Source organism: Amblyomma maculatum, chromosome 1 (assembly GCF_055883805.1).
Source record: "Amblyomma maculatum isolate TAMU_Amacu chromosome 1, ASM5588380v1, whole genome shotgun sequence".
Classification (NCBI taxonomy): Eukaryota; Metazoa; Arthropoda; class Arachnida; order Ixodida; family Ixodidae; genus Amblyomma; species Amblyomma maculatum.
In genome coordinates, this window is record NC_139344.1 from 242,140,099 (window position 1) to 242,167,114 (window position 27,016).

Sequence of the window (27,016 nt, forward strand, 5' to 3'; positions counted from 1 at the left end):
GTCATTGCCTTCATCACAATAGTAATTAGTGCCTTGATAGGCTGCAGCCAGGTCCCTGTAGGTGCCCTATCGTCTGCTCGAAAATGCACCCCAAAAATGTACCAGCCCTCGAGGGCGTCTTGTGCGCATGCGCGCCGCGGCATCGGGCACGCCAGCCGCGCCATCCTGTAGAAGCGGCAGTTTTTTGACGCGCCTGTCATGGCCGACGTGCCGTGGCTGACGTCGCAGACTTAGCCAGTTGCGTCGAAAACGTCGGACTATATTAGGGCCTTTAGTGCAAGGAATGAGTGCACTCTGAAGGTGCAAGACATTAGTCTGATCTCAAACGATGAGACATTCGGCATGGGAATGCTACCATGCTATGGTGATACTCTGCATGGTTGCAAGGCTCCTACATCACACCTCATGTTTGTGTTGTGCATAACACTAATATGCCAGCTTTAGGCCTTGTGCAAGGCCTCAATCAGTTTCTGCTACAGTTATGACACAAAATGTTTTGCAGAAATGATGCTCTCCATGAGATGAGTCTCAAGTGCAAAGAATGCAAGCTTCCAAAAGATACATGTGGTCACCTGGATTGGCTTTATTGGCTGATACAGTGTGGTCACAAAACATCTGCTTTCGGTCCACCAGGTTCGAGCTTGGATGCAGGTTTCCTTCTTCAGCTGCTCTTGGCCTGTTGGATTCGAGCTTGGATACAGGTTTTCGCTGTGCGACATCTGCAAAATGCAAAAAAAAAGCAGGACTATATTCCAAAATCCGAAAATTCAGCTGTCTTTACAAAACATTCTGAGAAAGGGGTAATTAGGTGCTCTATTTTTAACTGATAACAATTCAAAAAGTTTCGATTCTGAACTACAGAAATATGACGAACTGACACAAGAATACAGGCGTTCAGCATCAGTCCATCACAAAATCTAATACCTTAGTCGAACAGATATTTCAAGGGTCTTTGAACCATATCCTATCAATCAAAGACATCTGAGCACTGCTTCATGGAAAGCTACAATAACTAGAGTGAACAGAGCAGTCCAGAACTGGAGACTGGACTTTGAGAAATAGAAGTGTGCATTCTAGATATGGCTTAGCACACAGAGCTAGGAATAAAACCAAACCTGAAATGAAAGATTATGCAATTCTACATATATGGTCATAGAAGAAAAACAAAATTGCACACAGAACAGTACGGAAAGTATATCATCATTGCAACTTGTACAAAAACAGTTGATAACACATCTTCAAAAGTGCACGAGTATTACTTGAGCCCAGCAGCGAATTATCAATGGCAATAGCGGGGTACAAGAGCTTAGTGAGATGATAGAATCTTTCAATGGTGATCGAGAATGCCATGTAGAAGTGGCACAACTCTCCCCAAGTTTACTAAAAGCTTGGTTAGGATTCATGACGGCCCCTCAGCCTTCCTTCCAATAAGGTCGAGAAATACCCTAACCACCCGAGGCAGTGGAAACAGTGCATAGGGATCAGGTTAACTGATATTCACAAACATGCCTTGACTAACACCTTTACTCCAAGTGGTCCTCGAGGCCCTTTTTTTTTTTTTTTTGAAATGAAGCTCCACTTGAATTGCTCCTCGAGTGCATGAGAAAACAGAGCATCTATAAGTGGCAATGACACTACTATGGGGACACCTAGACTTCCACTTGCAAACATGGGGCATCGCAGCTTTCACACACTGTGCAGACTTCGTTCTACTGCATACCAAGCCTTTCATGAAAGTGGATACAATAAGGATTCACAGACCCACTCTCTGAAGCATTGGCTCCGAGAACCTCAATCTGACGCGAAAATACTGAAACATCGTTTCAAGTACGACCAAGAAAAGCCTCCCAAGTTTCTGCGGCTGACGTTGAGCATGGATAACTATCGTCAGTTGCAGATTTCAATGCTGTAGTTGATCATCGCATTATGCTATTGTGGTGTAAACACATTTCAAGTCATCACCAGATACCTTAGCAACATTTCAGAGCACGCCGAGTGCCAAGTTGCAGAAAGCATTTGATGGCTAACAGCAAATGAAACATGTGCAGTGGTTTCTGTGAACCACTGTGGACAGTGGTGCAATCGTGGGGAATGTCATATTGTAAATAGGAAGACAGCGAGGTACCGGAGGTGCAGTTGTGCCATGCAACACCTGTGCTGCACACATCAATGGCTTTCTGATTGCCTCAAATATACTTGTATGTCTAGATGCAGTGCTAAAGGGGGGGGGGGGGGGGGGGGGGGTCAATTCTGTCTTTTTAGCTGTGGAGAGATATTTGCAGTTGGTGGAAGGCATGGCTTTTCAAGTGCGCTTAAAATTAAAGCTCCTAGCTTGCTTGGAAACAGAAGCGGCATTTGCTTCTGGAAAGACAAATTTGTTGGCTTGGGTGCATGCGCTATAACATGCTTCTTTGAACCTCACATGTGCTCAACGCTCGCTGCTGAGCACTCAGAGGGCAAATATGCAACTAGGTCACTAGAGTTCACAGCAGTTCGAGCAGTTCTCAATGCCTAAATCCTGTTCTACATCAGCCATATGTCACTGGCAGTGAATGTTGATAGATGTGAATTGTTTTCAGCCATTTTTCACAGCTGACTTGTTCATGCAGTCTGCAAAACATATTTTACTAGGCTGCGACTTTTTTTTTAACGTCCAAAAGCGACTCAGGCTATGAGAAATGCTGTAGTGGAGGACTGCAGAAATTTCAACCACCTGGAGTTCTTTAACGTGCAGTGATGTCGCACCGCACATGGGCGCCTTGCTTTTAGTCTCCATCGAAAAGCGGCCGCCACAGCCTACTAGCCTGTGACTCTTGAGGCAGCTTGTCGATGCTGTTCACAAGGACTTGGCATTAGAAAATGAGCATGTTACACGAAGTGGCATGCACTTTCCGGGCCAAATTTTGGCCTTATGGCCCATTCGGTTGGGGGGACGAGAGCAGAGGTGCCGAGCAGTACAGAGAAGTACAGGAGCACGCCGAGCGAGGGTGTAATTTTCCTCCCACGGGAACGCTCTCTGCGTGTCGAGAGCAGTACGCCACGACCATTGTGACCGCACTTCCCTCCCCAGCATTCTCCGCCTACCCGCAGTAGCAGCAGTTGCAACCCGAGAAGCAAACACTCCATGTAGAACTGCTTTGCATGCCTTTGTTCTCACAGCGCGGGCGATCTGCCTCCTTTGGCCCTTTCGATGCCAGCAGTGACTCTCAAACCTGAGCAATGCTTTGCAGCCACCATTTAGAGCGTCACCAACTTGAGAAAAGAAAAAAGATGGTGCGGATACACCGCTTTATGTCATGTGACTTCCTCTACACTCGCTTTAGATGAGGGAGCAGCCGGGAGTGCATTCAGGTGCTCTCAGCAAAGGAAAAGACCTCCTCCTCTACCATTGGAAGCCAGTGATTCTACTCCTGCTCTACCACTGGAGGGCACCCACTTGTCTGAGAGCACTTTCGAAGTGCTCTCGAGGGCGCCTGCTCTCCCGCTCGAATTCGCCATTAGTCTTGCCCCGTATGCCACTTGTGCTGTCTGGAGTGGAGAAATATTTCTGAAGGGTAAGTCGGAAGAAATGCTGAAAAGCATTCAAGAATCTGAACTGAACCTTAAGTAGAGAAAAGACTGTTTTCTGCACTTTATGGAGCTGAGGTAGCGTCGAGTGGAGACATGTTTTTGAATTTGGCCACAAGGGTAAAATTTGAATTAACTATTCCACACGCAAAACACTCATGTCCTAATGTCAAGTCCTCTGAACATTCAGAAGCAAACTCGATATTCACAGGCTAACAGAACGTTTCCCAGGCTGCATGAAAAGGCAGCTGTGAAAAACAGCTGAAAACGCTTAATGTTAGGCAAAATGTCGCTGCTGCTGTGATATTGTTCATGTAGAGCATGACATATGCATTGAGAAATGCTGTGAAATTTAGTGACCAAATTTGTTTATTAAGATTTGATTTGAAGTTGCTGCTACACTTGATCTTTAAGCTTGCAGGGCTCAGGGGAGAGGGAAGAAAATATGCGTGCTTCTTCGCTACATATACACCCCAACCAACGAATTCAACTCGCTGATTTCAGTTTCCAAACAAAGCTTGGAGCCACAATGGTCACTGCACTTGAAAAGCCATGCCTTCTGCCTACCGTGAATACGTCTCCACAGAACAAGTGAACCAACCGCTTTGACAGCACCGTGTGTCCGTAGAGTACATAGTACCCTGATGTGACAAGCAAGCCATCGATGCCTGTAGCACAGATGTTGACATTGTTCACAAGGCTCAATCGCGCTACTAGTGGCCCCAGCTTCCTTTACACGTACTTCTTCATCATCATCATCAGCCTGATTATATCCACTGCAGGGCGAAGGCCTCTCCCATATTTCTCCACTTAACCCGGTTCTGTGCTAGCTGCGTCCACTTGACCCCTGCGAACTTCTTAATCTCATCCGCCCACCTAACTTTCTGCCGCCCCCTGCTACGCTTTCCTTCCCTTGGAATCCAGTTTGTTACCCTCAGCGACCATCAGTTATCCTCTCTTCGCACTACATGTCCTGCCCATGTCCATTTCTTCTTAATTTCTACTAGAATGTCGGTAACTTGAGTTATTTCTCTGACCCACTCTGCACGCTTTCTATCTCTTAATGTTACCCCTACCATTTTTCGTTCCATAGCCCTCTGGGTTGTCCTCAACTTAAGTAGAACTCTCTTGGTTAGCCTCCACATTTCAGCCCCATAGGTGAGTACAGGCAAGATGCAACTGTTGTATACTTTCCTCTTGAGCGATACCGGTAAGCTGCTAGTCATAATCTGAGAGTGCTTGTCAAATGCGCTCCATCCCAATCTTATTCTTCTTATTATTTCCTTTTCGTGGTCCGGATCTGCGGTTACTACCTGTCCTAAGTAGACACATTCGCCTACTACTTCCAGTATTTCGCTACCTAATGTAAACTGCTGTTCCTTCCCGAGGCTGTTGAACATTACCTTAGTCTTCTGCATACTGATTTTCAACACGTACTTGCTAAGACCAAAAATGGGAAGACTGCAAAAATGGGGGGGGGGGAGGCAGCATTTGTGTACAAAAGGGGGAGGCGGCTGCTACTTTCAGGCAGTGTCTGATGCGTCCTAATCTAAACATCCTAAGCATAAAAACATGCAGCAGCAAGCATGCAATGCATGTCTAAAGGTGTGCGTCCGTCGAGATATCTGCAGGCCGCCACCAAATGTTCTCACTACGTCTCTATAGCCAGCGCAAAACTGATCTGCATGCCCACCACCAGTTTTCTCTCAATACCATCGGAGTGCTGTTTAAATTTTTTAATGCAAAACCATAACTAGCCCATTTACACGTAATTTCATCCGTGACCGTCGTTGGCTGCGTTGGTTCCGAAAAAAAAAGAGCAATCACGCCATTGCTGAGCATAGAGCAGCTTAGTAACATAAGACATGCGGCTGAGCTCAATAAGAAGGATCAGATAACATGACATTTGGGCAAAGCCTTTAACCTCAAGTACACTGAGTGGCTGCCCTTAGCTGAGATCGAAAGCAAAGCCAGCACAGCATCTATATCTACTGTGGCTGCATTAGCTGTGCATCACTGCCTACAAGAAGCGCAGTACACCAACTGTTCGCAGCCAGCGACACCTACTCTTGCTCGGCTAAAGTCTGTTTTGATTGATTTCCTGCTTAGCCAATGATGCCGATGGTGCTAGTGTGGCCTCTGATGGAGATGCTTGAAATTATAATGCGGCTGCTGATTCCTCGGTGCTGGTTCCGCAAAAGCCATTCTTTGCAGGCAGAAGCCCCTTATCGGAAGATTTAGGGCAGTGATCGTGCAATCAGAAAGTTTGGTCAAACATCTGAAGTCTTCTAAAAAGTCGGAAGGGTTGGCTGCAGGTATGTATGCAACATGCCTTCCCCACAAGTGTGTCCTTGTCTGTGGAAGCCACCAAGCAGAGCAAACTTACTATTAGTCCTCAAATTGTGTTGTGTTGTGTTGTGTTGGGTTTTATGGCGCATAAGCAACTAAGGCTATCATGCGCCAAGAGCGAGGTTAATGTATGTTCTGGTTGCAATAGAGGAAATGGATATGTTTAATCTATAGTTTATTTAAAAAGCTTCCTTCTTCTAGGAAACTGAGAACAGATGCTAGGTTTACAAGTGCTCTTTCTCCTAAAAGCAAGGTGGGATGGAATGGGATGGTATGATTGTAAAATATAGTAAAATGTTTTCTCCGTAGTGCCTCAAGTTTTGAGCATGTAATTAGAATGTGGTTTACAGTGAGTATCTCGTCGCATTCTTCACAGGTCGGTTTGTTATGTTTCATTAGCAGAAAGTTATGTGTTAGATGTGTATGTCCAATACGAAGACGGCATACTATCACTTCCATAAAACGTTGTTGATGTGTGCTCGATTGCCATTCTCCTAGTACAGGCTTTATGAGACGCAACTTATTATTTTCTTGGTTGTTCCATCTGGACTGCCATTTATTCATCTGTTTATGTTTTATTAATTTCAAGCAATCACTATGTGGTATGTTTACTTTCTGAATCAATTTGTTGTGGGCAAGTGCAGCACATTTGTCTGCTCTTTCATTGCCGTCAATGCCTACGTGACTAGGGACCCAACAGAACACTATGTTATATCCTTGTGTCGTGATCATTTTTACATTATGTATTATGTCACCGATTAGAGGCATGGCAGCATTTTTGTGATTTAAAGCCATCAGTACACTCAACGAATCGGTGTAGATGACACTGTTCCCAATGCCTTCATTTACTATTTTTTCTACAGCTGTCAGGATAGCATAGGATTCAGCTGTAAAGATTGATGCGCACTGAGGAAGCCTAATTATTTGTTCCCAGTTCTCTTCAACTACGGCACAGCCAACATAAGTAGAAGTTTTTGATCCATCTGTATAAAACTCTGTATAATTACTGTACTTTTCTTTTATTGTGCGAAATTCTTGTATTATATGCTCTTTAGGAGTTTGGCTTTTGTTGAAGTGTGTTAGAGTGAGATCACAGACATTTGGAAGTTTGTACCATGGGGGTAGGGGGCTGTTTTTTGGTGCAGTGTCGGGCAAGGTGTCCAGAATTTCTAACTCACTGCAAATGTTTTCGAAACGCATTATCAGTGGCCTCGTCGCTTGTGGTTTATTTGTGAAAATTACTCGTGAGCGGCATGTTGAGACTATTGGATAGCAGAGGTGTTTTTTCTGTGACCTTATTCTAAGGACATAAGCACATGTAAGTGAAGCCCTTCTATCTTTCAGCGGAGGCTCATTCGTCTCTGCATACAGACTATCAACAGGGGATGTTCTGTAAGCGCCACAAGAAAGGCGTAAACCTAGGTTATGTACCGGGTCCAATTTCCTTAGGTATGATGGTCTAGCTGACCCGTAGACTATGGACCCGTAGTCCAAGCTAGACCGCACAACAGATCGATATATATGTAGAAGACACGCCCTATCAGACCCCCAGTGTTTCCGAGAGAGAACCTTTAGGATGTTTATGTGAGGCAGGAATGTTAGTTTTCTGTCGAACGTTACACCCAAAAATTTATGTTCGCTCTTTACTGGCAACTCAATCCCATTTAAGTGTAACTTGGGATTGATCTGTATACCTCGTTTCAGCGAGAACATTACTGCCACGGTTTTCTGTGGGGAAAATTTGAACCCATTTTTAAAAGCCCATGAGTCTAGTTTATTTAGTGTTAATTGTACTTGTCTTTCACAAATTGATATGTTTGAGGATGTGCAGGCTATTTGAAGGTCGTCGACATACAGCGAGAACATAATGGATTTTGGGATTACCTTGCTAATAGAATTCATTTTTACAATAAACAAAGTTGTACTTAAAATGCACCCCTGAGGTACCCCATTCTCTTGAATAAAGTTCCTCGAGAAGGTGGTACCGAGACGTACTTGAAATGAACGACCTGATAGAAAGTCCTTCAGAACATTTAGCATCCGGCCTCGGATGCCAAAATCTGCTATATCGCGTAGGATCCCGAACCTCCAAGTCGTATCGTATGCCTTTTCCATGTCAAAGAAAACGGCAAGGCAATTTTGTTTATGTATGAACGCTTCCCTGACAGTATTTTCAAGACGCACTAAGTGGTCGGTCGTTGCACACCCTTTTTTAAAACCACACTGATGAACATTAAGAAGTTTATGAGATTCTAAGATGAAAGTTAGTCGGATGTTTAAAACACTTTCAAAACATTTTGCTAAACAGCTGGTCAGAGCTATGGGTCTGTAACTGCCCGCTGAGGTCGGCGGCTTTCCTGGTTTCAGAAACGGAACAATAACGGCTTGTTTCCAAGCCTCCGGGAGTTTACCCAGAGTCCAAATTTTGTTAAAGAATTTCGCAAGTGCCTCTACAGAGGATTCGGATAAATGAGCCAGCATTTCGTAATGAATTTCGTCAGGACCAGGCGCAGTCTGTTTTCCAGCAGCAAGGACGTTCTTTACTTCTTGGAGTGTAATAAAACTATTATATGATTCATTTCTGCCACCACTTGTTGGGAGTTTTTGTTTCTCAGCTATGTTTTTGTATTTTAGGAATGTTTCTGTGTAGTGTGACGAACTTGAAACGTGTGCGAAATGTTCGCCTAGTATATTGGCCTGTTCTTCTATGCTAGTCTGAACACCAGGGGCTGTGAGGATGGGAATTGTAAACGGGGAAAAGTTTCCACAGAGTTTACGAACTTGTTCCCACATTTTCTTAGACGTCATTGAGCTATTTATTGACGTTACATACCTCTGCCACGATTCTTTTTCAGCCTTTCGACGAATAAATCGTGCTTCTGCTCTCGCCTTTTTAAAAGCTATAAGGTTTCCTTGGGTTGGGTACCTGCGGAAAGTTCCCCAGGCCTTATTTTGTTTCTTTTTTGCATCCCGGCATTCTTGCGTGTACCAGGCTTTGTTACTGCTATGCACAACTCCCGAAGACTGTGGAATAGCTAGTTTTGCTGCACGTATTATGCAATTAGTAAACCTTTCATTCAATTCATCTACAGTGAGCTCCTCTGAGAAAACTTCTTCCAGATTGGCTTTGGACTTGAAAAGTGGCCAGTCGGCTAAATGGAGCTTCCATCGTCGCGGTTTGCTTGGGGTGACTTTTGGTGATGATGACATGCGGATTAGTACTGGTAGGTGATCACTCCCATATGGATTCTCTAAAACTTCCCATTTAAAATCATTAAAGAGAGAAGGTGAACAAAATGACAGGTCTAAAACACTCATCTTTCCCGTGCTCGGAGAGCAGTAGGTCGGTTTACCCGCGTTTAGTAAGCAAATGTTGTTAGATAGAATAAAATCTTCAATAATTAGGCCTCGCGCATCAATTTTTTCGCTTCCCCAGAAAGGAGAATGTGCATTAAAATCACCAACTACCACATAAGGTTCCGGTAGTTGATTTATAAGGTTTTCTAAGTCATTGAGAGCTATTTTTCGATGTGGCTCAACATACACGCAGCACACCGTGATTCTTTTAAATGTAAGCAAGGTGGCTGCCACTGCTTCAAACTGAGTGTCAAGTTTGTATTCACTAGCTGCAATATCATTCCTTACAATGATAGCAACACCACCCGAGAGCCTGCTAACGTGCTCTCGGTCGCGGCGAAAAACTTTATATTTTTTTAGTATGTTTTTATGCTGCGCACCGAGATTGGTTTCCTGAACGCACAGCGCTGCGGGTAAGAATGAAGCAAGAATGTCTTTTATATCGCTGTAGTTTCTTAAAAGTCCTCTACAGTTCCAATGAACTAAGAACGCCATTTTATATGAGGAAGGTAGAGAGACTAAGTTTTTTCTGGCCCGGTGATTCGGGCCTTTTCTTTTCTAGTTCGCTCCAAGGAGCTCCGTCGCCTGTCAGATGTTGACGGCCCCGGACAGTCGTCGTTTGTTGTGTCCATTGCGTCCTCGGACGTGCTGGACGATTGTGCAGACTGCACAGACACATTTGTGGTAGATCTCGCCGTTACTGGAGAGACCTTAGGGCCAGCTGACCTAGAGGCCCGCGCAGCCTGCTTTGGGGGTGGTGGAGCAGCCCCAGCTACTTCCACCGGGGACGTAGAGGTCCCTGCCTTAGGTGCACCGTGTGTCACCTGGGCAGGTTCCAAAGACTGTTGTGACGCCGCCCCCTTTTGCGTCACAACAGAATAAGTTGGGGTGTGAGTGGACGTGAGTTTCTTACGTGCCTCCCTGTAAGTGAGGTTTTCTTTGACTTTTAGTGTGATGATATCTTTCTCTTGTTTCCATGTTGGACAGGTTCGTGATTAAGCAGCGTGGCTGCCCTCACAGTTGATGCAAAGATGCGTTTCGGATTCACAGTTCTCAGTGGGATGCTCGTGGGAGGCACACTTCGCACATGTAAGTTGGCCTCGGCAAGTCTGTGAGCCGTGGCCATACCTTTGGCATTTGAAACAGCGACGCGGGTTAGGTATGTACGGTTTCAGTTTTATCTTCGTGTACCCTACCTCCACAGCCTCGGGCAGTGTGCTCGATTCGAAGGTAAGGACTAAGTGTCTGGTCGGTATCTCTTTGTTATCCCGTCTGATTTTAATTCTGAACACATTGATGACATTTTGTTCTCTTAGTCCTTCAAGGAGTTCTTCTTCACTTAGGTACTTTAGGTCGTCATCTGAAATGACTCCCCTCACCATGTTTAGAGAGCGGTGTTTGGTGACATTAACTGGGCATTCCCCAAAGCTGGTTACTGTAGGAAGTTTTTCATTTTGATGATGGTACATAATTTCCAAGAGTAGGTCGCCATTTGGAAGTTTTTTGACATTGTATCCTTGGCCTATTGCTTCAGTCAATGTCTTGGTCACGACAAAAGGAGATATTTGCCTAGCTGTTTTTTGAGGGTCTTCACTGTGCACCACGTGGAAGCGTGGGAATCTGTTTGCATTCTTTAGAAAGAAGTTTGCAGTTTCATCGGTCCGTCCCCTTTTTCGGGAACGATCATTGGAGAGCAAAGAAGAAGCCATGCAGTAAGTTTTTGTTCAGCCGGGGTGGCGGCCACCCACCATGGAGCCCAACGAGGGGACGGGACAGGAACTCGCAAAGCAGACCTGCCCGCGCCAGCCGTACACCCCGACTATAACCAGATATGGCATAACGCAGGGTGGTTAGCCACACAAGGTTAACCCTCGCCGCCTGGAAGTAGGAAGAAACGAAGAAGGTAAGAGAAGACAGGACAGTTGTAAGAGAGAGGATAGGAAAGTGAAAGATGGAGGGGAGGACAGGAAAAGGCGACTGCCGATTTCCCCCGGGTGGGTCAGCCCGGAGGTGCCGTCTGTGGGAAGCGTGGGCCAAAGTGGTGTGTTGCCTCCGCCGAGGGGCCTTAAAGGTCCAAACACTCGGCATCGGCTCAACCACCAGGATCCCCTTTTCCCCAGACACGGCGATGCCACGCACGGCTAAGCGTGGGTGCTCGGGGTCCGTGGTGTCGCACAGTACACGCAAACATCTGCTTTAACAGATGCCCCCTGCGGGAATTAGTCCTCAAATTTGTACCGTAGCTCTGCACTAAGTAGGTTCTGAAACACTGCTCATATACAGCGACAACTTAAAATGTGCAGCACCACAGAAGTATGTGATGATCAACTACAGCACTGGAGTTAGTGATAGACCATGATTATGCCTACTTGGTGTCAGAAGCTGGGATGTCAGGAGGAATACCAAAGCCATACCCAGAAAAAATAATGTGCTAGAAGTTCTAAGTTAACCAGGTTTGACTTGGGCTGTCACTCAGCCAATGCTTCAGAGAACAGATCTGTGCATACTCACTGTATCCACTTTAGTAAAAAGCTTGTAAACCCGCAGAACAAAGCCCACAGAGAGAACAAATGATAAGATGTCAAGTGTTTACAAGTTGAGTGCCAGTCTATGAGCCCTCAAGGTCACATAACTGCCAATAAATGAAAAGCAGGCATTCAGGGCTACGTGGAGTTGAAGTCAATGTATTCTTATGAAGTCAAGATTTCCTGTCACTATACTCAATCTCACAAGCTATCTGCTGCACCTGGCCCATTCGAGATCATATAGATCATAGTAGGTAATTGTGCTCTTAGGTGCCTCTCACCCCTTGAATTGACCAGGGAGAAAGTAGGAGCACAATGACCTACTTGGACCCTTTGCAAAACTCAATGCGTCACCTATATTATATAGCAAAATCTTTGTGGGAGAATATTTTTGCACATCTTGGGTGCACAGTCACGTGATAAATGGGTGATGTAGCCTATATGTCACATACACATATCTCCTAGATTTTTTTTTTTTACAGAGGCATGCTGCTTAGTCAAAAGACGCGATGCGCGGGAGTGTAGTGCGCACCGATTCTGTGCGTTTGCAATTTTTTGTTTTCGTTCTGTTTCTTCCGATAGTTTGGTGGAACGGCTGGTATGCAATGCGATGCGGGATTCTGGAGTCGTGAGTCTGTTTTTTCAAAGCATGTCACCGGGATGGTGCGTTTGCTTTCTGCAGTCTAAAAAAAATGTGCAAGAGTACTTGCCGTGTGCGGGGCTGCATATATATTGAGTACCAGAGTGAGAGTTATTTGCACACACGCATGCCCATACGTGCCCATACACATGCAGTTTTGTAGTGGCGCAAAAAAAAGTAATTCTGTCAAGACAGAGCATCTTCTAAAGGGCACGTAAACTTTGACGTTTGGATTAAGCAATGGAATTATACAAGATGTTTCACATAAGGTTTGCTTTATGGGGTTTAACGCCCCAAAGCGACTCAGGCTTGTATCACATGGGGGGCTTAACTCAAGGTACAAAACCAGCCCATGTGCGGACACAGAAGCAGTCAAACCTTCGGTGCTACAAAAAAAAAAAAAAAAAAGCAAGCATGCACACTGCTCTGTGCTTTGCCGAGGCAGCTCCAAGCCATCACTCACTTGAAACCGTGCTGCCTGCGTTGGCCAGCCTGGCCCCCCCCCCCCCCCCCCCCTCGATTCATTAATTTTTTCCGCACTGCTAAATAAAAAAAAAAAGAAAGCATGCATACTGCTGTGCGTTTAGCTCGCAGGACAGCTAGACTCCCCTCCCATTACCTCCACTCCCCCTTCCCACCCGCCACTCATTTTGAAGGACCAACATCCCAGCACCCTTGCGTCCTTCCCGCACAGACCAGGCAACCCTTTTCTCACTCTCTCCCAGTAGAATGAAAAAAAAAAAAGCCCATGCAGGACATGCAGGAGTGACATAGCCACGTCACTTTTGTTTCAATGAGGTTTGGGTTGCTTTGACCTGAGCAGCAGTATAGGGAGCGCTCAAGATTTGATTGCTTCTGTGCGCAGCACGTTAGAGCACAGGGCTCGATCGGCCACCCTTGTACCTTAAGTTAAACCCGTTGTGTGAAACGATAGTGCCGGAAAATTGTTGGTTCATAAGCTAAGCCACATCTTTTATGAATTTACAACTTAACTTCAAACACCAACGTTTATGTGCCCTTAGAAGATGCTCTCAGTCTTGACAGTTATTTCTTTTCTGCCACTGCAAAACAGCATGTGTGTGGCGTGCGTGTGTGCAAGTAACTCATGCACTAGCCTTGCATGTTTTCATTACAATGAGGAAAACAAATGCACAATCCCTGCAGCGCACTGTGAAGAAGAACACTCTTGACTCCGTGTCCTTGCATTGCTCGAATACCACCAACGCCACTAAACCACCGGAAGAAAAAGAATGAAAGCTAAGCAAAAGATAGCAAATGCACAGAATCGGCGCTCACTCTAAATTCCCTTGCATCATGCTTTTTGACTGAGCAGCGCTTCTCTCTCAAGGAAAAAAAGAATACAAACTCCACAAGATATGTGTACGTAACACATAGGCTATGTCACTGATGTATCACATGATTGTGCACTGAAGACATGCAAAAATATCCTCCCAATTCCCTTTGGGGCAGAAGTTTGGTGCAATGCTGAATATTTCTGTATCAAACCTCATGTTATGCACGAATCTGACGAGAAGCATGCCTTCACTATTGAAAACCAGAAGGGCGGAAGTGGGGGAGGGGGGGGGGGGGGGGTTATGAATTTTGTTACTGAGTGGAGCAGGTAATGGATGTGGTCATTGTCACAAGAAATGTCTCCTGGCAGCCACCTATTTCTGACCCCAAAACAGGTTTGGCCGCCACAGTGAAGGGGTTTGCGCTGAGCAGAGAAGCATTGCAGAAATATTCTGCCAGAAAAACCCCATACTTCATTCATGGTCTATGATTACATATGGCATAGTATTATCAATAACACTCCCCTGTTTTCTCTTTTCACTTTACATACAAATTATATTCGCACTCAGTTTAGCTACCAAAAAAGTGCAGGGGGGCCTTTTAGAGAGGAAATTTGTCAGAGCTGATTTATAAGAAAGCAGCCATCAACGGGTCTAGTTGAAGACAGGAAGACCAGAAAAATAACCCTCCAGAAAGGTCTTCAAGGAGTTCCAATTTGAGAAAAATTTATTCACAGTAGTTTTGCATAAATGTGTGAAATTTAGGAAAACAAAGACAAACATGCTGAAAAAAAGAAAAATTAAATAGGGACAAGAGAGGTGGCAACTGCGAAAAAGAGAGCCACCTGTAACCATGGTCTAGACGCATGCCAGGCTGTCACTTTGGGTTTATATTATATAGGCTCATGCTCTCTTCGATTGCTCCCTCTGAAGTGCACTTTTAGTTTTCATGTAGGCTTGCTTTTAGAGAAAAACCATGCAATTTTTTTGAGAATTTTAAGCAGCAAATAATTTCAGGAGTTCCAAAGCTCCTTGAAATAGTTCCTGAAAACCAAGCGTACTCAATGATATCAAAGACCTGGGTAAACCACACTCCATGATCATCATATTGAAGGGAATGGCTTACCAGCCCAGCCTCTGGGGCCTGTGCCCAATAAAGTATGGATGCATCATGTAGAACTTATGAAATCAGCTGGTAATGACATCTGTTTCAAAACTTCTGGCTTTTCCTATCTTAAAGTAAGCTCGCATTTTCAGTAAGTAGCACTTTAGTGGATAGAATGCAGTAATTTATAATAAAAGACAGCTTCAGCTTGTCCTCAATGTCCTTTTATTACTCTAAAGCTGAACATGAGCTATGAGAGACATCAAGAAGGAGGGCTCTGGGTTAATTTCCAGAGCCCTCTTCCACAAAAGTTCTTCAAGCTATGCAGTGGCACCAAATGTGGGCAGGCAAATTTGCATTTTGCCTATATCAACAGGCCACAGGCACCATTCCACTCCGCATTCTCAAACTCAACAGCCAAATGTCATAGCCAATAAGCAACGGCAGCAAGCAAAGAAAACACTGAAGAAACCTAAACTACACATACTGAAAAATGTCTTCAGTACTTACATCAATGTCCTGCTTCTTGCCCACCACAGCACAGCACAATTCCGGCAAAGGGTATAGAGCTTGAAGGAGCCATTGCTTACGAAGCCACATGGAACTTGCTGCAAGGTAAAAAGTACCATGACCCAAGAAATTAGTGAAAACGTAATATGGTGCAACACGTACATGCAGAGGCTTTGTGAGCAAGAAATAAAGGCACAGAGTAGGAACACCACAATACTGTTTTCTTTTCTTGAAATGATGCACGACAAGCTGGTGCAGGTCACTGCATGAAATTTGCCTCTGCCTGCTAAATAATCTTAAATTATTATTTTTTTAATTCAAACTTTCACTTTGGGATTCAATTAGTTGAAGGGCGATTGCCTACAATGCCATAGAAGAAACAATGTTGACATCACCCGAGACATACCAACAGTGAAATAAAATAACTCCTTTCACTCCATCTCGTCGCCAGCCTGGCAAAAGAGCAAGTCAGGTATCACAGTGCCCCTAGTTACAAATAAAAAAGCATTTACTTGACCTTAACTGCAAGTGCATTTTAACAGCCTATCCATAATCCACCAGTTCCCACTAGGTTCGAGATCAGACAAGCCCTCCCTTTCTTTATGCTTTACATCGAGCGAGCACCTTAATTGATACTGCAGGGCCTAATACATGCCTGCGACTACAATACTACTTTTCTAAGAGATGTGGAACTTCATTAAAATTCATTTTATGACCGAAGTAGCAAAGATTGTATTTTATCTTGAAAGAAGCAGCAAGAAAAAACAAGGGTATGAAAGGAGACAATACAGGCACTAGCTTACAACTAATGTTTATTGAAGCACACATGAAATATATAGAGAAGACGAGCAACAACGCAAACCACTCAATCACTGATAAGCAAAAAGCAAGACATGAATCACTAAAATTTAAGAACAGTTCCCTATCTAGATAACCCAACTCACTGCATGGTAACATGATGGATGGCTCACTAACACATTCATTACCTAGTTGTAAAATATGTCTAGCTTCAATGATTTCTCAGCTGATTTGCAATGGATGACAGCCAGAATGTGCACAGCAGAAAGAAACTGAAAGCAACCAGTGCATTCTTACAATGCACAGCCAAGTTGACCTCTACCTATATCTACTCAAATGGAACCGTTCGGAAGTTTTAGTGATTCATGTTTTGCTGTCTGCTTATTGGTGACTGAGCGGTTTGCAGTGTTGCTTGGCATTATATATTTCTTATTTGCATCAATAAACATTAGTTGCGAGTTAGCATCTGCTTGCTTCTTTTCACGTCCTTGTTTTTTCGTGCTGCTACTTTCAAGATGACACCTTACCAACTCACCCAAATTACATCCTTATGATTGTATTTTAGTCAGTGAAATTTTACTTCATGTGACACTAATCAACACACATGACCACGTTTCATGGAACTTAAAGCCAATCAATGAGAGCCTCATCATAAAGCATGAAAGTTGGCTCAGATATGCAGCTCTCCATGCCAACACAGCTTGCACAGACATGATTTTCTGTGGTAAACAAAACACTGGGCTGCTGCAAGGGCGGTACAGAGCAAGCAGAGGGTGCTCTGACACTGAGAAGAAATGTGGCATTGAATCTTGCTGTACATGGAGGCAATGTTTTGGGGCTATGCAGCCGAGTCTAGGTACGAAAGAAAAGGAGAAAAGTTTCTGTCCCCTTGCCGTGAAGAGTGGTTTGCTCACTATTTGGGCTAGGAGTGTACTGGGCTGAAGTGAAGGGAGGAAGTTGGAGAGTTAATGCAAGGTCACTAGGGCTGAAGTAACCCACTCTACATGGCAAGGGGAAAGAGGTATGTTGCCTCTTCCTTTCTGCCTAACTTCAGCTGCATAGCCACAGTTATCCCCGAGTATAGTGATGAGCTACCGTGATCAAGACTTGTAGAACTGAAAACTGAAAGTAACAAAGGGGTATGGCATGATTAAAATATCTATGGTGTCCAGGTGAATAGCACGCTGCACTCCAGGGTTGCTGACTGCGCATTTACTTATTTTATATTAAAAAAAAAAACAGTAGTTAGTGAACCATAAATATAATACTTCTGCTATTATCAAGATTCCACAGCTCTGTAAACTGCATGAAGAAAGTGAAACTCAATAGCTTGCACTGACAACTCACCAGGCACCCACTGGTGAAATAAAAGTGGAGCAAAATGTCATCTGCATTCACCACATTCATCATGAAGGTATTGCAGACACTAAGCATAGCTCACCATCATAGCACTTCTGATATCATATCCAAGCCATCTATAAAGCTACCTAGCTTGTTACATGAACATATCAACAGATGACTTTTCAATGGTCATATGACTGGACCAAATTCTCATGAAAAAAAAAAATGTTTATGACTAAATCAGCACTTTTCTCAGAGTTCACTGCATGGGAGTGAGTTCGTCAACTGCTAGTGTTTCAGAAAAAGGGGTCATCAAACTGTAAGTAACCTGAGTTGAGTTGCAAACAACAAAATTTCGGAGAGTGGTGAGGAGCAGACTTTGTGGCATTACGAAGGTCATCTACTAACGCTAACAGTAGGCAACCTTAATTTGATGACAGGGTTCAACATGCCAAAGAAACTTAGACAATGAGGGTCAGCAATAGTAGGTAGCTCTGGATAATTTTGACTATCTGCACTTCTTCAATGTGCACTGACACTGTACAGCACATGGGGACTTAGCGTTTTGCTACCACCGAAATGTAACCACCCCGGCTCAGACCGAGCCCGCGTCACCCAGCTCACTAGTCAAATGCCCTAAACACTGAAACCACCACAGTAGGGTGCAGGCAGCCTTGAAGAGGGTTACATTTGCAGGCATGTTTTGTACAAGCCAAGCTTATATAAGCTGGGTATGGCCAAGCTGCGGCTAATGAGTAGCATGAGGCTCCTTGCAAAGTGCAGATACCGACAGCTTGGCACCTGTCCACCACCCACCATTTGCAGTATTTCTGCCTCTACAGCCAGCTTCTCTGTTCTTTCTCTTTTAAGTTCCAAACCACCTATTGTTTAGAATTCTTTTGAACAATGAAACAATATGCCACCCTTATGGACATACATCTAACAGAGCTGCTCATGACTGTAACCATGCTCATTCGAGAATTTCAATATGCTTGCTTTACAAATGGGGCAGTAGAGGCATATTAACAATCGTGGCATGAGTTCTTCACTGTGACCACCAGCTTTGTTAAATGAAAAAAAAAAAAAAAAAAAAAAAGTCATTATCATTTACTTTGCTCTTTGTAAAATGATGCCTTTTTAGTCAAGAGTTCTCATTAAAGGTATGGCAGCAGTTGCGTAGGCCCATAGCTAAAGAGCTCTCTGACATATGCCCGCATTGTATTAGCTTGCTCGTACATTGAACTGAGCCTTAGCAAGCTTCGCGGTGATGCAAAGAGATGTTTGCCCATGCTAACATCTCGGCATTTCCATAATGGCGCAGATCAGTGTCTTCACTCTACTTGTGCTATGAGCATTCCTGTCATTAGCACATATTGAAAGTAAAAAGGATGACAGCAGGCAATGCGACATATGCCAGCAGAGACACGTTCACCTGCTTTTCCTCTGCACATACAGTGAATTACAATCCCAGAAGTGAAGTGGTCTGCCTGCTCCGCAAAAGAGCACCTGCATCCAGTACAGATTGTGTCCCCATTGCGTTTGGAACTCATGCTTGCGCAAGTAGGTGGTGCCCATGAACTGACAGAAGAATTGCCTGTTATTCTGTGTGCTAGCCCGTGCTTCGTCTACACGTGCCAGCTGTTTTTAAACCTGTAATAGGTCTGCATTTCTCCCGCTGCTTCTTGGGATGGCATTGACATCAACAGTTTATGCCATTCTTTCGTATAGCCGAGTGCGGGCAAGCAGGGTAAAATTTCTTTGGCACTATTCTCAAATAAAAGGAAGTCGCAGTTCACCATTTTCACTGTTTCAGAGTTCAGGAATGGCTTTAAGATCATGAATAGCACATAAAGATGATTTCCGCACAAAATCTTCTAGTCACACTCCGAGCTGAGGTCTTTAAAAAAGATTATTGCATAATACTGCTACTCTTAGACTTGCTGTCCTCAAGAGTAAGCACTAGTTCATGACAGCAATTTGCATTCATAGCAGTGGCAAGTAATAATCATCTATTATGGAGCACAGAGGGCACAGTCAGCACAGCAGAGCATGCTACTGGAAATAGAAGGTGCAACTGAACAAATACTCAAGCAAACTTCTAGCCGGTTCTGTTGATTTCGGAAGAGCAATCCACTGCTCCAGGGACCGATCTTGGCTCAGCAATCGCTCCCCATCTGCATTGGGAAGATGGGACCTGTGTTCCGGATCTGCATTTGGAATACAGTTACTCCAAAAAGAGCAGAAAATAATGTTCTGTAAGTCACTAAACCCTGTGATTGGAATTGACTATTAGTAAAGTCTTGTCATCTATCACCTCGATCTGCTCATAATTTAAGTAGCATTATAAAAGTCTGCGATTCTGCAGGAACCTCTGATCTCACACCACAAGAATTCAGTGCCCATAGCAGGCACAACACGCATCTAGAGATGCCAGGTAATGTAACTCGAAAGAAATGTTATGCTAACTCTTCTTTACCTACTAAGAGAGCAAACAGTATTTCTGTCATCGAACCTTCTTTTAAACACTATTTCATGGCAATGGCAAAAGGCATTTCGAGTCAACTGGAGGTCTAACCTAGTACAGTGGCGATGAACGAGCCCCTGAGCCTGCCATGTGCCAAGGTGTAAATGCACTTCACTGCAATGTACGAGTAAACAAGTGGAAGGCTGGAAGCTTGAACAATCTGTTTCCAGTAAACAGTGACGTTTGGGTGGTTAGGTTGGAATACCAAGCAAGCACTCTGCCCATAGCTTTATCTACTAGATTTCCTCTCAAAGGTATAACCAGCAAACAATGCCTGCAACTTAAGCCAGGAGTACAATCCCAGCATGTTCTGAATGTTCTGAAGACTTCGATCATCACATTTACTTTTTAATCATGCCAGTCACCTCAACATCAAATCAAAGCAATATATGTGGCAGCTTATGGAACCCTCGCACATACAAAACGCACAGAGAAATGCAAGCCAGTCAGTCTAAAGGCAGCCTATCATCAGCATATTGTTCATGGCCTTCACAGGGCCACCAAGTTTGCTCCCTGACCACCCTATGAACATGCAGTGTTTGCACCCCAAATCGGGTTACAGAAAATGTGGCGGCTCTTTAAATGAAATAGGAGCAGTGCACCAAGAAAGGCAAAAGTTCGTTCCTAGCTCCCATTATGTCAACTGAAGAATGTGCAGAGTCAGACAAGAAATATGGATTTCTGAAAACATGTATTCTGTATAGAAATATGAGTGATATCTAGGAATCTAGGAAGATAGTGGTACCAGTGCAGTAAGCAGTCTGCCCCTTGTGCATCATGAAGGGCCAATGCTCTCGAACTTCCCAACCTTTTATCATGCCAAAACATGCTCACCCGATCAATTATGAATTGTGAAAGGCTACACACTCTAAAGTGGAAACAGTTCCATGCAAAAAAGTAAAAAGAAGCCAAATGCAGAATGTGATGTGACTGTTCAAACAATGTCTGGAAGTGCATGTGGCAACCAAGCAATTCATAAATGTGGTAGCCATTCATAATCTAGATCCAGACACAACACTAATTCCATATCAACATCTACCGTTGCTTCTACAAAACATGCATAAATTTAAACAAAAACACCACAACTGAATGATACTTTAAGCAAAGGCTTGCTTTGCTTGGAATTCTGCATGCACTCTTCATTTTGAAACTTGCATGAATTTCATATTCTCACATCTGTGATGAATCAGTGGTATACTGAGTACAGAAAAACTGCACATTTTGATTCACATTTCATATTAGAGAAGATGAAAATGGGGCATCTCAGCACTAAGATTTTTTTTCGCTTCATTTGTAAATAATTAAACAAGAAAATCAATACTATTGGTACTGTTGAATGCATAATTACCTTTACACCTTACTGACATTTCTGGACTGAAGGTCTGAGTTTGGTGTCTGTCATTTATATGCGCTTAGTAGTTTTTGGGGATTACTTCAGTCACGACCAAAGTATGAAAAAGAAAATATCAAGCCCAATACAGGCGAAAAAATTCAAAATAGCTCAAAACTTTTTTTTTTCCCCTTCTGCTACCCAAGGCTCGACAATGGAGTTTAAGTACGGTTGCTGCTGAATCATACTGCCGTCGCATGGTCGCCGGCTCCATATCTCGTCATCCGCAATATTTATGGAACATAAGAATAATGATCTAGCCCTGTTGTAACGCAGGTAGGTTTTACCACTTATTCAATCCGTGTAGTTGCAACTGCACAAGCGCCGGATCTTCAACTGCAACGCAACATAAGGCCCGGGTCGAGGCACTTGGAACTGGCCCATTCTAAATTCTTGCCGAAGGCTGAATTGCAGTAGGCGCCAGCATCGTGCACCCCGCAATGGTCTTACGAGTGATGATTTGTACGGCATATTCTACTCTGAGCGTGCAGCCCCTGGCACTAACTGTCTCTTTTCCTAGACACTGCAAACGCATTCACCCTTCCCTCGTCAGAAGCAAACTACCGTATGTTATAATGACATGCGCGTCTTGATGTTTACGAACTAGCGCTGTGTTGGCATGCATCATCAGTTCTGCGCAAAGTTTTTAGGAGAATGTACAGGGAAGATGGAAATTAACTTACCTCCGAGATGTCAAATGTATGCCGAGTGGTGGCCGCCCTCCAATAGTCCCGTCGTCAGCGTAGTGTTTGCAGTGAGAGCGCACAAAGGAAACGCACTACCTGTCGGGCACGCGAGCACACTTTTTGCACAGGTATGCACACAACCTTACCACGCTTCTGCACATCGCACGAGCTATTTTGTTCTGTGCCTCGTATATCTCGAAATAAAGAGCCGCCAGCAGCAAGGCCCCCAACAACACACAAGAGAAAAAGGCGCGACGCCACCAACTCATAATGGCTACGGCTAGCACTTCGATCCGCTTCGGCTGCCTCGTCTGGTTGGCCGTCGTTGCTGCGACCCGGTTGGAATAAGCTAGAAGCTTGATGCAACCGGGTGAAAATAAGCAAATCGTTATTGCAACCCATGGATTGGCTTGGCTTTGTTTATTACTTTCGGATTGGTGTTTTTGCAGGCCGGCGTTGCTGCGACCCGGTTGGAATAAGCTAGAAGCTTGGTGCAACCGGGTGAAAATAAGCAAACCGTTATTGCAACCCATGGATTGGCTTGGCTTTGTTTATTATTTTCGGATTGGGTTTTTGCAGGAAAGCCAAAGGCAGATCACGTGTCGTGTGTTTGTAAACGACGTTTGGAATGTGTGGTCGTGTGAATCGCGATTTTTGCGTCGTGCACATTTCGTGCCTCAGTGCTCATTTTGAAGTTTCTTCATGGATTACGTTAGTAACGACAGAGGCGATAGACGCAGTAGAGGCTTCGTGCATCCACGGAAGTTGAAAGAGTGCTCCTACCTGCGAACCCCGTCGGTCTCTCCGTTCATTCTGCAACAAATCATATTTGCGTGTTGCTTCACGAACAGGGCGTCTTGGATTTATTTTTGAAGCATGAATGGTGCACAGTACTAGAAACCAAGAGCGTATGTAAAAGGCCTGTGTTGGGGGATCGTGATTTGGTTTGTGCTGCCATGGAAGAAGAATATTCTCAACGTGTAGGTGGTCTTGGCTTTCGTTTTGAAGGTTGCGGTGTTTATGTAATCACCGTATGTGATCGCTTGGCTGATTCTGGAAGGGTGTTTATGTGCTCTTTCTTTTGCAATGCCGGGCACTCCAGATAAAACGAGTCTTTTCGAAGCTGCGAGCAGTTCTCCCAAAACTGCCTTAGCGAAGGGACACTTCTATTTCGCGTTATTCACGAGGTGTGCGCGTTCGCGTAGTGTACAAGAGTGTGTAAAAAATATTTAGCATTCACCCGTTCCTACGTTCCCTGAATCGCACAGGGTATAGGCACTAAGATGGAGCCGAAATGGTGCCTTTCGCCCTCAATATATCCCAATATTAACTTCGAAAAAAATATCCAGCAGGTTCGGTACTCGATTTTCTTTTACCGCTTTTCCCAAGTTGCGTCGTCTGTGTGCACGCATTTTTCACGTTGCCCGCATTCTGCTGAAGCTGCCTGAATTGAACAAACCTCTATCCACTAGTTTGATCCAAGGCTTTCTGACCGACCGCTCGCGGTTTGTTACTGCTAATACCCAGTCCTCTTTTTCAGTTTTCTTTCAGCTATGTGTTCCACAAAGCACTGTCCCTTACTCTTAACGATCTCCCTTCAGTAACTTCTACCATCCACATTTTAGTTGACTGTGTACTTCGCTGCTCTGTAACCAACTCGTCCGACGCTTCTGCCTTATATCTATATCTAATTCGCATACAATAGTGATGTACTATGTGGCGTCCGTCCCTGAGAAGCTTTAGACTGTTGATTTCTTCTCACCACTGCCAAAACAACACATCCTACTTACAAAATTAACACTAGTACTACTTTTTCAAAGAATTTGTTTAAGTATCTTGGTGTTGACCTCACTAATGGCTTAACATTGTCTTGCCTTGTAAGCCATGTAACTAATTACTCTAATAGAACTGTTGGATACCTCTATCGTAACCTACCTATGGCTGGCACCTCCTTGTGTAAAATTACTAGATTACAAAACCCTTGTGTGATCACAACTTTAATATACCAATGATATAGTTGATCCACTGTAACTTTACTGAACCTTATGAGCCTGTTCAAAACCATGCCACCAGTTTCATTCCCTCAAATACTCCTTCAGCATCTCTGCCATGAAATCTGTTACAGTCTCCGTTCTTGTCACTGTACTTCATGCCCCTGCCTTTATCACAAGCTTTTCATACAAGACCTCATGGCAGTCGTCTCGGCTAACCTGTGTATAAAACACCTCGCACAGGTCATCGTAAAAGTGGCGTTTCACCGCATGCCCGCACAACTACATTTCATGAGTCATTCTTCGCAAGCACTGTTCACAACTGGAATCATCCCTCATCAGTGATCCTGTAAGCTTCAATACTGCCATCGAAGAACCTGTCTAATCATAGCCATGTATACCACTAGCCTGTCGCCATTTATCACTGTGCACAAGCCCATTCCTTCTGTAAAGTCTTGCATTAGGACCTTTGAGGTATCAATAAACACATAAATAAAAGCATGGTTGATAAAGATTCCTTACAATATGGGAACTGTGATTATGTTCGGCAGGAATATATATATATATGTAACAGGATCATGTTGAACGGTGTTAAGCTTGAGCTTGGCACAATTGTCTTTCCTGTGATATTAAACTTAGAAATTAGGATACTGAGTGATAACACTGACATGGTGGCTTGCCTTTTGAACTTAGAATGAACTTAGAATTTAGAATTTGATTGCAGTATTCCTTTCTTTGCATTCATCCTAAATGCAGGGGTGGAAGTGCTGCTTCATTCTGCTCCAGCCTGCTTTCCCTCCTCCAAAATTGCTCCAACTCGACTGCATCAATGTTCTGACATTAAATTTAGTCGAGCACGGTTTTGCCGCACAGTGGGCCATTACTGGTATTGGCAGCAAGAACCGCAATCCGAGACAATTAAGTTAAGCGACTATGAGAAGCGCAGCTGGGCAATGGTCTGTTATGAATTCTGTATACAGGGTATGTGGCTGGTGTAGTCAAAACAATGGCAGCACACTGGTAGCAGAGGTGTAATGCATCTCACCCGAGCCTAATACGTATAAAATTTTAATATTACTTTTAGTATGCAGCATAATGTTTGCTTATAAGCAAATTTGAGGAATTCGTTACGGAAAATGTTCTGTGCACTTGATATAGCACCTACTCCTGGCCTTTTGAATCGCCTGTGGTGAGAGAGAAATGAGATCAGCGAGTGAAGCAGGCGCACCAAACTACTACGAGGTAGCGAAGCACTGGAAGTGGTAGACGAGTATGTGTACTTAGGACAGGTAGTAACCGCAGATCTAGATCATGAAAGGGAAATAACTAGAAGAATAAGATTGGGATGGAGTGGATTTGGTAAGTATTCTCAGATTATGACTAGTATCTTACCGGTATTGCTCAAGAGGAAGGTTTACAGCAGTTGCATCTTACACTTACTCACCTATGGAGCTGAAACATGGAGGCTAACGAAAAGGGTTCTATTTAAGTTGAGGACAATGCAGATGACTATGGAATGAAAAATGGTAGGTGTAACGTTAAAAAATAGGAAGCACATAGAGTGAGTTAGAGAAATAACTTGAGTTAATTACATTCTAGTGGAAATCAAGAAGATGAAGTGGGCATGGGCAGGGCATGTAATGCGTAGAGAGGACAACCGATGTTCGCTTAGGGTATTAAACGATTCCAAGGGAAGCAAATCGCCGCAGGGGACAGCAGAAAGTTAGGTGAGTGGATGAGGTTAAAAAGTTTGCAGGAGTAAAGTGGATGCAGCTAGCACAGGTAGAGGAGTATGGGAGAGGCCTTCACCCTGCAGTTGGTATAGTCTGGCCGATGATGACTACGAGCCATTAGAAACTTGTCCAGCTGCAACGAATTACACGATTTGTTTGTAGCGATTCTGCTGTGAATACATGCAGGTGCTTCACCATCTAGCCTGTCATGCCTACGACAGACAAAAGCACACTTGGAACTCTTATGGAGGTGATGCCACTTAGGTGCCAGTCACTAAATATGTTTTCAAAAGTGTTGGAAAGTCATACAGGGCCTATCGCCAATGTGTTGAAACTAAGATAGCTCAAGCAATAATTTGAGCAGCCACAGAGGGCCATAAAGTAATGAATTTGAAGGGGAAAAAGGCTATACTTAAAGTGCCACCTATCTTCCCTGAAGGCGTTACTGGCCAGTACCCAGAAATTTATCGGCACAGGCGCAGGGTCAAAAAGAATATGCGCAATATAGAAAGCAGAAATGTGCTGTTCATTGATGTGAACTTCAAACTAGTGGTAATACTTGAGCGCATCAAAGTTGTAAAGTCCACCTTTGAATCTTAGAAAACAGTATAAATCTCTTAGTTAAACGATCTTCAATTATGAAGTGTAGAAGGCAGCATTCCATTTGCTGCTATTTAACCCTTTGACTGGTTTTGCCGTACAGGTGCTGCGGCTGCATGCTGTCCCGCGGCGTTTTTGCAGTACGGGTATTGCGCTAAACGCATAGCGTTTCAAATAGTTCGACACTGGAGGTGATTTTTTTTTTTTTTCCGGAATATTCGACAGTCAAAGAGTTAAGTGAGGAAGCTAGAATTCTATTATTAAAAGAGAGTCTAGAATCTTGCTCCAAGACATAATGTGATTGCTCCGAAACTCTAGTTTTATTGCTTCAAAGCTGCTCCGAAGTTACTTTATTACTGCTCCCTGAGCTGTTCTAAAATGCTTGAGCCTGCTTCCTCCTGTGTAAATATGATTACTTTCTTCCTCTGTACGGCGCTTCAACCAAGAAAAAGCTCGGTTATAATTTCTTTTCCGTGTTTTTTTGTTTGTGTGACTAAACTATTTAAACTAATATTCTGCCTTAAGGTCAACCAACTTAATAATCTCCTTAATAATAAGCGAAGCATATAAGCAGAAGGAGCGATCACTTTCACTTTGACATTAGATGT

At 43.9% G+C, this 27,016-nt stretch overlaps 1 long non-coding RNA gene across 3 annotated transcripts; it reads right to left on the minus strand.

The window, feature by feature from the left end:
- Positions 1-559: 559 nt before the first annotated feature.
- Positions 560-22,346, minus strand: LOC146206069 (uncharacterized). 3 transcript variants are annotated; one of them, XR_014704338.1, is made up of 4 exons: positions 22,082-22,346; positions 19,571-19,711; positions 15,346-15,443; positions 560-719 (listed from the first exon to the last, which is right to left on the minus strand). It is a non-coding gene; the product is annotated as an uncharacterized LOC146206069 (long non-coding RNA). The 3 variants fall into 3 exon arrangements; XR_014704337.1 differs by having other exon boundaries at positions 19,571-19,658; positions 22,082-22,342; XR_014704336.1 differs by having other exon boundaries at positions 19,571-19,691; positions 22,082-22,342.
- Between the last annotated feature and the right edge of the window lie 4,670 nt (positions 22,347-27,016).